The sequence below is a fragment of the Ursus americanus genome, chromosome 14 (genome assembly GCF_024610735.1).
Source record: "Ursus americanus isolate L20-20 chromosome 14, mUrsAme1.1.p, whole genome shotgun sequence".
Lineage (NCBI taxonomy): Eukaryota > Metazoa > Chordata > Mammalia > Carnivora > Ursidae > Ursus > Ursus americanus.
The window spans coordinates 52484773-52493152 of record NC_142140.1 but is presented as its reverse complement, the minus strand read 5'-3'; the positions used below and the strand labels follow the sequence as shown (position 1 = coordinate 52493152).

The following is an 8380-nucleotide window of genomic DNA, read 5'->3' as shown; positions in this document are numbered from 1 at the left end:
CAGCCACCCTGGTGGCAGGACTTGTGCCTGAAATGCTCCCCACCTGGCTCTTGTGTGTGGCTGGCTCCTCACCCTTTGGCTTTCAGCTCAGGGATCACCTCCTCCAGGAAGCCTTCTGCACTCATCGAAGGTTGGCCTCTCTTGTGACCACACACCACCCTCTTTATTTTTTTTTTCAGGGCATGTGTCACAATCTGCAAGTATTTATTTCTATTTTCACTTCATAATTCTTAGCCTCCCCACCCAGCATGTCAGCTCAAAGGGGATACAGATCTGGCCTCTCTTTTTACCACCTTATCCCAGAGCAGGGCAGAGTGCGTGGTACAGAGCAGGCACTCCGTATACAGGCACAGAACAGCTGAACGACCGTAGAGGGCTTAGCACAGGGTCTGGCCTGGGCGCAGTGCAGTGTGAACCCCTGGTACTAGTATATTAGTATACGCCAGCATTTAAGTTCCCAGTCTTTCATGCGCACCCAAAACTCTCTGGCTGCTGTGTGCAGAGACGGTACCACACAAAAGTAGAAGCAGGAAGACCAACGAGGAGGTTACTGCAGGGGCGCCTGGCTGGCTGAGTCAGTAGAGCCTGGGACGCTTGGTTTCAGGGTCATGAGTCCGAGCCCCACGTCGGGTGAGGAGCCTACTTTAAAAAAAGAAAAAAAATTTTTTAAAAGGTTGTGGGGCACCTGGGTGGCTCAGTTAGGCATTTGCCTTCGACTCAGGTCATGGTCTCGGGGTCCTGGGATCAAGCCCCATGTTGCCTCCCTGCTTAGTGGGGAGTTTGCTTCTCCCTCTCCCTCTGCCCCTCCCCCCTGCTTATGCGCGCTCACGTATGCGCTAATGAATAAATGGAATCTTTAAAAAAATTTAAATTACAAAAAAGGAGACTGTGCGAATCTGGGCACATAGCGCTGGCAGACTGGACGCAGGTGGTCTCGGTGAAGATGATGAAAAGCATTCAGACTTTGCATGTATTCTGAAGGTGGAGCTCACCGGATTGTTTGCACGTGCAAGAGAGAGGACTCAAAGCAGCAGGAGGAAACCGGGCTGAGGGGGGCAAGCTCAGGCAGAGTCCTACGGAGAGCACCTGTTGCCTGAGTCCGCAGGGAGCTCGGGAGGGTAAGTGACATCTCAGAGCTGGCCTGAAGGGTAGGTCACGGACTAAAGGTGGCCCAGGAGCTGACGATCACAGGCACATCTGATTCTCCTGGGTGTGGAGGCAGAGTGTCCGGTGTGATCCAGTCTGATCCTCATGAGGGTGTTGGCAATGTGGTCCTGAGCCCAGGGTCATTCTCTGAGGAAGAGCTGGTGGGCAGGCAGTTGTGGCAAAGCCCGCAAAGCCCGGGCAGAGAGACCACACAGCAGAGCGTAAGGGATCCGGGCAGGTCGGTGTATTTTGGACTTGCTTTATACACACTCTCCAAGGGAAGCGGTCACATAGATGGTTGGATGTGTCGGGACTTCACAGGAGAATTCTAGGCTGGAGGCATTTAATCGGGAGTGTCAGTGTTTTGATGGTCTTTGAGGTAGTGGGGCTGGCTGAGATCACCTGGGGAGTTAAGCGTCCAGAGAGGCGAGGTCTGAGTTGCGGAGAGAAGGAAAAAAAGCAGACTCGGGGGAGAGCCAGAGAGTGGTGGCGTCTGGAGCTGAGTGGAAGCAGGAAGTGTGGGCACAAGTGCTCCTGGCTTTACTGTGGGAGCGAATGAATGGAGCGACTATTTTCTAGTGCATTAAGAAAGAAGGATGTCCGCGGAGGGCAGAGCATGTGGAGATGTTGGAAGCCAGCAAGGTGTGAAAAATTGGGACAACACTGCATGAATGAACAATGTCAGGACTGTGGGGTTTTTTTCCTCCCCCAAATTCACCAAGGGGGGAGGTGCAGCCAGAAGGTTGATTTAGTTTGTTTGGGGTTGACAAAGAGGGGCAGGAGCTTGAGGATATGTGCAAGGGGAGATGCAGGAGGGATGCCAGCTTTCCACTGTCCAAAACCCGCCCGTAGCTTTCAAAGCCTAAGTTTCCACGCGGGTCTCTGGGGCCCTGCAGGACCTATCCACTCTTTCTTGGATGGTCCTCCCTCCCGCCTCCCACCCTGGCCCCCTTTCCAGCCCCTCAGGCCTCTTTGCTGCTCCTGCCACAAGCACGGTCAACCTCTGGGACTTTGTACTGGCTGTTCTCACCTGGAATGCTCCTCTCCCAGCAATCTGCTTGGCCTCAGTCCCTGGCTCCTGGTAAGGACTTTTCTGTGCACTGCCCGGCTCAAAACTGCACCTGCCCCAGCCCCGCATCACCGCGTGCTTTTTTCATCCATTGCACTTGCCACTGCTTTGCTTATTGTCTATCACCTGCCTCCCCAGCTAGCTCAGCTCCATGACGGCAGGGCCATGGGATGGTTTGTTCACTGCATCCCCAGCAGCAGCTCTGGGCCGAACGGCGCTATATGCAAACAAGCTCTTTTCTGCTTGGGTTGGCCAGCGTTCATTTCGGTGGTTTGCAACTCTGAGAGGTACCAATCCAGAATACTTTAAGTGGTGTGGCCAGGCCAAGGGGCGGGAGCCCACTGCCCTATTGGAAGGGAGGCCCGCAGGCACAGGTGTGGGGGCCAGTTACCAGCTGGCGGAAAACAAAGTGGCTTGGGCAACTAACAGACACAAAGAGGTCTTCCAATTCTCTAAAATTCTAGGACAGGTAAAGCTAATCCTGGTGATGTAATAGGGCCAGGGATTGGCTAGGGACAGCGGGGAGATTCCTAGGGGCAGTGCCAATGTTCCTTATCTTGATTCAGGTGGTGCTTACACAGATGTATACGTAAACATTTACTAAGATGTACACTTAAATGATTGTATTATACCTTCACTGGAAAACAAAAAAGTGGCTTAAGGGAAATGGGGAGTTCCTCTTTGTCTCCTGTCCGTGAGGTTGGACTGACTTGGGCACAGCTGGGGCCAGGTGTGGTGGGTGACCCACTCATGCATTTACTCGTGGTATAGAGTGCTCCAAGCCAGGGTAAACGAGAACCACGTCCTCTGGTCTCAGAGTTTACTCTCTGGCAAGGGAGACAGATAATAACTAAATAAGTAACAAGTGATGATACACACTTCAAAGAAAAATAAAGCAGGATAATCTGACAGTGCTGTTTGAGAAATGGTGGTTAGGGCAGCTGGAGCAGAGAGTTCAGAGAAGGGAGGGAGGGAGCTCTGAATACCTGAGGGAAGAGAGTATTTCAGGTAGAGGGTATGGCCAGTGCAAAGGCCCTGAGGTGACAGGATGCTTGAATGAACAGAGGAAGGTGTGAAAGGACACACCAAACTGTATATCCCAGGCTCACACCCTCACAGTCCAGCTGCCCGGGCAGAAAGACCTCTTTCTCAGATGACCGGAGGCAAAGTCCCAGAGCGGCCTATTCTTCGGCCAGTTCTGGTGAAACCCGTCTCTGCACCGGTCATTGGACCAGGAAAGAAGTGGGGTTCTGATCAGCCAGATCCAAGGCAGAGGCTGGTGGTGGGAACACAGTGGGGGAGAAGTGGTTCCCCAAGGGAAACCTTGGTTCTCAGAACAAAGGGGGAATGGAGACCCAGCAGGCCAAAGCTACAGGTAGCCAGCTGCTCTGTGGGATGAGAGCAAGAACAAGAGCAAAAACTAGAACAGCAGGAACTTCAGGATGGCCAAGAGGGCCCTGGCAGGTGAAGATGATGAACTCCAGGTGGTTGGGGTCCTACGTATACTTGGCCCACACGTTGGCATCGCTGTGTGGCATGCCAATTATTTCTCCCCATGCCTCAACGTCCTGGAGCTCAAATTGATGTGGCTCTGACATGGCTCCACTTTCACTCCATCTTGTTCTTTTAATGTAAAACATTGCTGGGGTGCCTGGGTGGCTCAGTTGGTTGAGTGTCCGACTCTTGGTTTTGGCTCAGATCATGATCTTGGGGTCATGAGATCGAGCCCCACACTGGGCTCTGCGCTTTGCGTGGGAAGTCTGCTTGGGATTCTCTCTCTTTCCCTCTCTGCCCACACCCCCTGCTCACACATGCATGTGCATGCTCTCTCTCACAAAAGAAATACATTTATGTATAAAATTAAATTTATTTTGAGAGGGACGCTTGAATGGCTTAGTCGGTTGGGCATCTGCCTTCGGCTTGGGTCATGATCCCCGGGTCCTGGGATCGAGTCCCGCATCAGGCTCCTGGCTCTGCAGGGAGCCTGCTTCTCCCTCTGCCTGCTGCTCCCCCTCCTTGTGCGCTCTCTCTGATAAACAAAATCTTTAAAAAAGTTTTTTAAAAATTTGAGAGACGGCACTAGCATGAACGGGGGTGGGGAGCAGAGGGACAGGGAGAAGCAGACTCCCCGCTAAGCAAGGAATCCCAGGACCCCGAGATCAAGACCCAAGCCGAAGGCAGACACTTAACCGTCTGAGCCACCCAGGCGCCCCATAAATAAAATCTTTAAAAAATTTATATATTGCTGTAAAATACACATAAAAATTACCGCCCAAACCATTTTTAAGCGTACAGCTCAGTGACATTAAGTACATTCATGCTTTTGTGCAACCATAACCACCCTCCACATCCAGAACATTTTGTTCTTCCCAAATGAAAACTCTGTCCCCATTAAACAAACTCGCCCTCCCACAGGCACCCACCATTCTACTTCCTGCCTCTATGAATCTAACTCTTCCAGAGACCTCGTTATGAGTGGAGTCATACGGTACTTAGCCTCTTGTGTCTGGCTACTTTTACTCAACGTAACATCCTCTGGGCTCATCCATGTTGTAGCCTATGTCAGAATTTCCTTCTCTTTTAAGGCTGAATAATTCCCTTGTCTGCATACCTCATAATTTATGCATTCCTCCACTGACAGACACTTGGGTTATTCCTATCTTGTGGCTACTGTGAATCGTGCTGCTATGAACAAGGGTGTGCAAATATCTTGAGTCCCTGCTTTCATTTCTGGTGGGCATATACTCAGAAGCGGAATAGCTGGATGTTAATTGTGCTTAATCTGGGGAGAAAACACCATGTTGTTTTCTTGCTCCCATCTTTTAGCTGAGCTTTCTTCTTGGTTGGTTTCATTCTGTCAAGTTCTTTCACCAAGATCTACTCCCTCCCCCCCCCCCCTGATATTTCCCTGGCTTCAAGATTAGAACAAGGGCTTCTCTTGCCCCAGAGTCCCTGGCCTGGGGCTCACTGGCTCTGACTGGCCGGATTTGGGTCCTTTACTCATAAACCAATCACTGTGGCCAAGCCATGGGCCTAGTTTTAGAGTATGACAGCAGGAACTCCATCAACTAAACTCCAGATTGAGCAAGAGGGGAAGTTCCCCAAAGCAGCGTGGTCCACCCATGTCCTCTCCACTGAAAGGGGAGGAAGGCAACAGGCATGGGTCAAAAAGGATTCAGAAGGAAAAGCTCCTCAGTGTGACTGGGGGTGGGGGCTGAAGTGCGAAAAATCTCTGAAGAGGAGGAAGGCAAGCAATGGAGAGCATGTTCATAACACTGAAGTCCCTGATGAAGACAGAACCTGGCTAGACAGAGGGAATGCAAAAGGAGGGGACAGACCTTACTCTTCAACTGTTGAGGGAGAGGCTGCAATGGCAAGAGGGGTTGCATAGCCAGATGACAGGGCATGTCAGGGCAGGGAAGTCAGAGAATGGTTGTGCATACAGAGCTTGTTAACCATGTAGTGGTGGAAACGCAAGGGCAGTAGTGGAAGGCTCGGTCAGGGTGGAAATGAACGGACAAGAGAGGGCAGGTGGCACCCTGGGGCTTCAATCTCGCATGGTGACCAAGGAGAGAACACAGACAAGAAGCAGGATGCACATAGCTTGTCAGAAGATTGGGCTGAAAACCTCTTATCCTGCGACTCCTGGTGGGGCTGGGATGGCTCCAACAGAACACACTTTTTTTTTTTAACTTATTTGAGTGAGAGAGAGAGAGAGAGAGCGCACACACACACATGCATGTGTGAGTTGGAGGAGGCACAGAGGGAGGGAATTTTCAAGCAGACTCCCCATGGAGTGTGGAGCCTGACTCGGGGCTTGATCTCAGGACCCATGAGATCATGACCTGAGCCGAAACCAAAAGTTGGACACCTAACTGACTGCATCATCCAGGCACCCACAGAACATACTTTTTAAGGGAATGTGGTTTCCTTGACACTTTAACTGCTGCCCAGCAGCTCTTACTACAAAATACAGGTTGGACGAGACACCAGTCCAATAGGTAACAATCAGAACCAAACCAGCTTCCCCCGCACTCATTCCATGCATTCTTAGCAAACCCCTGAGATTGAAAAACACTTCAAATCTGTCCTGGGCTCCTCTAGTGAAGACTGCAGTTTGATCTAAAGACTTTGCTTATAACCATGATCCTATCTACCCCTTTCTGTGTTTGGAGCTGCCTTGACCGGGCTGCCTTGAGAGCCTCAAAAGCAAGTTCTTCAGAAATCTAATGTTTGGTCCCTCCTAAGGACCACCTATGGACTCGGGGAGTCAGAAAACTAGAAACCTTCCTTGCTCTGCCACTTGGTAGCGCTGTTAGCTTAGTCAAATCACACCCCGCTGAGCCTGTTCCTTGAAGTGTCTGTAATTGCGGGTCTCTAACTTGTCAAAGCCAGTTATCACCTTGCTTGTCATGATAACCTTAAACAATCTAAATTTACTTCAACCAATTTTACTTGAATACACAGGTCGTTAAATTTGCCAAAACTTTCTTCAGTCTCAAGTTCTATTTAGGAAAGATCTCCAAATAAAAGAAAAAAAAAAAAAGCAAGACACAGAATGTCTACCATTTGTGTGAAAAACAGCAAAAATAAATAAATAAAAAATAAAGCTAGGCATCTCTATGAATAAAACACCGTTGCAGAGATACACACAAAACTTAACACTGGCTGCTAAGGAGGGGAGGCCCATTGACTTAGTCCTCTCACTCTCTTGAATTATTTGACATTTTGTATCAGATGAATAGATTAGCCGTTCAAAACCCTAAATAAAATGTATATAGAAAAGAAAAGCAGTAGGTATAGTATTCACTCATTTCTGTAACCACATTTTTACATCTTACCTTTTTAATAATAGTTATCATTTTGAGGCATTTATTCCGCACACAGAATTGTGCCAAATGCTTTAAAGAAAAATCGTCACCATTTTGTAGATAAGGAAACAGAGGCTCAAGAGAAGTGGGCTGTTTTTGGTCACACCGTGGGACTCAAACCTAGAGCAGACACTGGATCTTGCATCCTTAACAACGGAGCTTACATCCCTACAGTTTTGCTAGGAAAATCCGTTACTATGCCGTTAAGTCTTGAACGACTGACTTCTCCTCACTTTCAGGAAGGAAACCTTTTCAATAATTCCTTGTTTCGAGTCTCGGCAGTTTCAGAACAACAGCCTCGCACACGACAACATGCCTAGTAACAACGCCTGTCTAGCGCCAGCTTGATTCCGACACTGGAGGGGAGCGGGGCTTTAGGCACAGACTGTATGTACATCGGGGATCTCACGAAACGCCGGGAGGATGCAACAACAATGGGCTTGAAAAGAGAAGGCGCTCGGTCCCCGGTGTCTTTACTTAACAACCTTGAGCTGTGGTTGGTCGAGCGTGTGACTCGCAGACCCGGCTCTACCACAAGCAGGATGTGAATCCTCCAGCTGGGGCCTCAGTTTCTCCACCTGTGAAAGGGAGACTAGAATATCCCGAGCAGCGCGGCTCTGCCCTTTGGAAGTCGGGCCCGGCAGGGCGGCCGGACGCTACGCGGAGGGGTTTGCAGGACGTCAGAACTGGAGCGCTCACCGGCGCAGGTCTCGGGACAGCAACAAGGAGATCTGTCCGGCCGTTACTGACACCCGCACCTCGGGTCTTCTTGGCTTCTAGCGAGAGATGCAGGGAGAGAGGAGGAAGCTCCGCCAGATAACCTCAGATGGAGATCAAACCTCCCCAACCAAAATCGGGGGGCTAAGAAGACACTCACGTGCCAGACTCTCGGACCCGTTTCCGCCAACGTACACATGAGCAACGGGCGTAAGATGGCAGCCGCGCAGGCGCATAGACGCGCAGCAGAGGAGACTCCGCCCCTCTACCTGCATCACGTGGTAATGCCGCTTAAAACCGCCATTGAAAAAAAAGAGCGGCGACCACATCACATGACGCAGACCTACCAATACAGCAAAGGGAAGCGCCAAAGTCCTTGTCACGTGGCCAAGGAGGCCTCTGCATTGGCCACTGTCACATGATCAAGGTCTCGAAAAGAGGTAAGCGGTTCCATACCACGTGACCAGGAACGCAACGGCTGCACTCCTGCCACGTGACTGAAGCCCACCTTATCTCTTTTCTTCGCTCCCTCCCTCCCCGGCTTGGCCTGCGTCAAGCGGCTACGCGGCGGCAGGGG

At 50.6% G+C, this 8380-nt stretch overlaps 1 long non-coding RNA gene across 1 annotated transcript; it reads right to left on the bottom strand.

Moving 5' to 3' along the window:
• Window positions 1-187: 187 nt before the first annotated feature.
• LOC148108989 (uncharacterized) lies at window positions 188-8378 on the bottom strand. Its single transcript, XR_015726714.1, has 2 exons — window positions 7057-8378; window positions 188-642 (listed from the first exon to the last, which is right to left on the bottom strand). It is a non-coding gene; the product is annotated as an uncharacterized LOC148108989 (long non-coding RNA).
• Window positions 8379-8380: the final 2 nt, after the last annotated feature.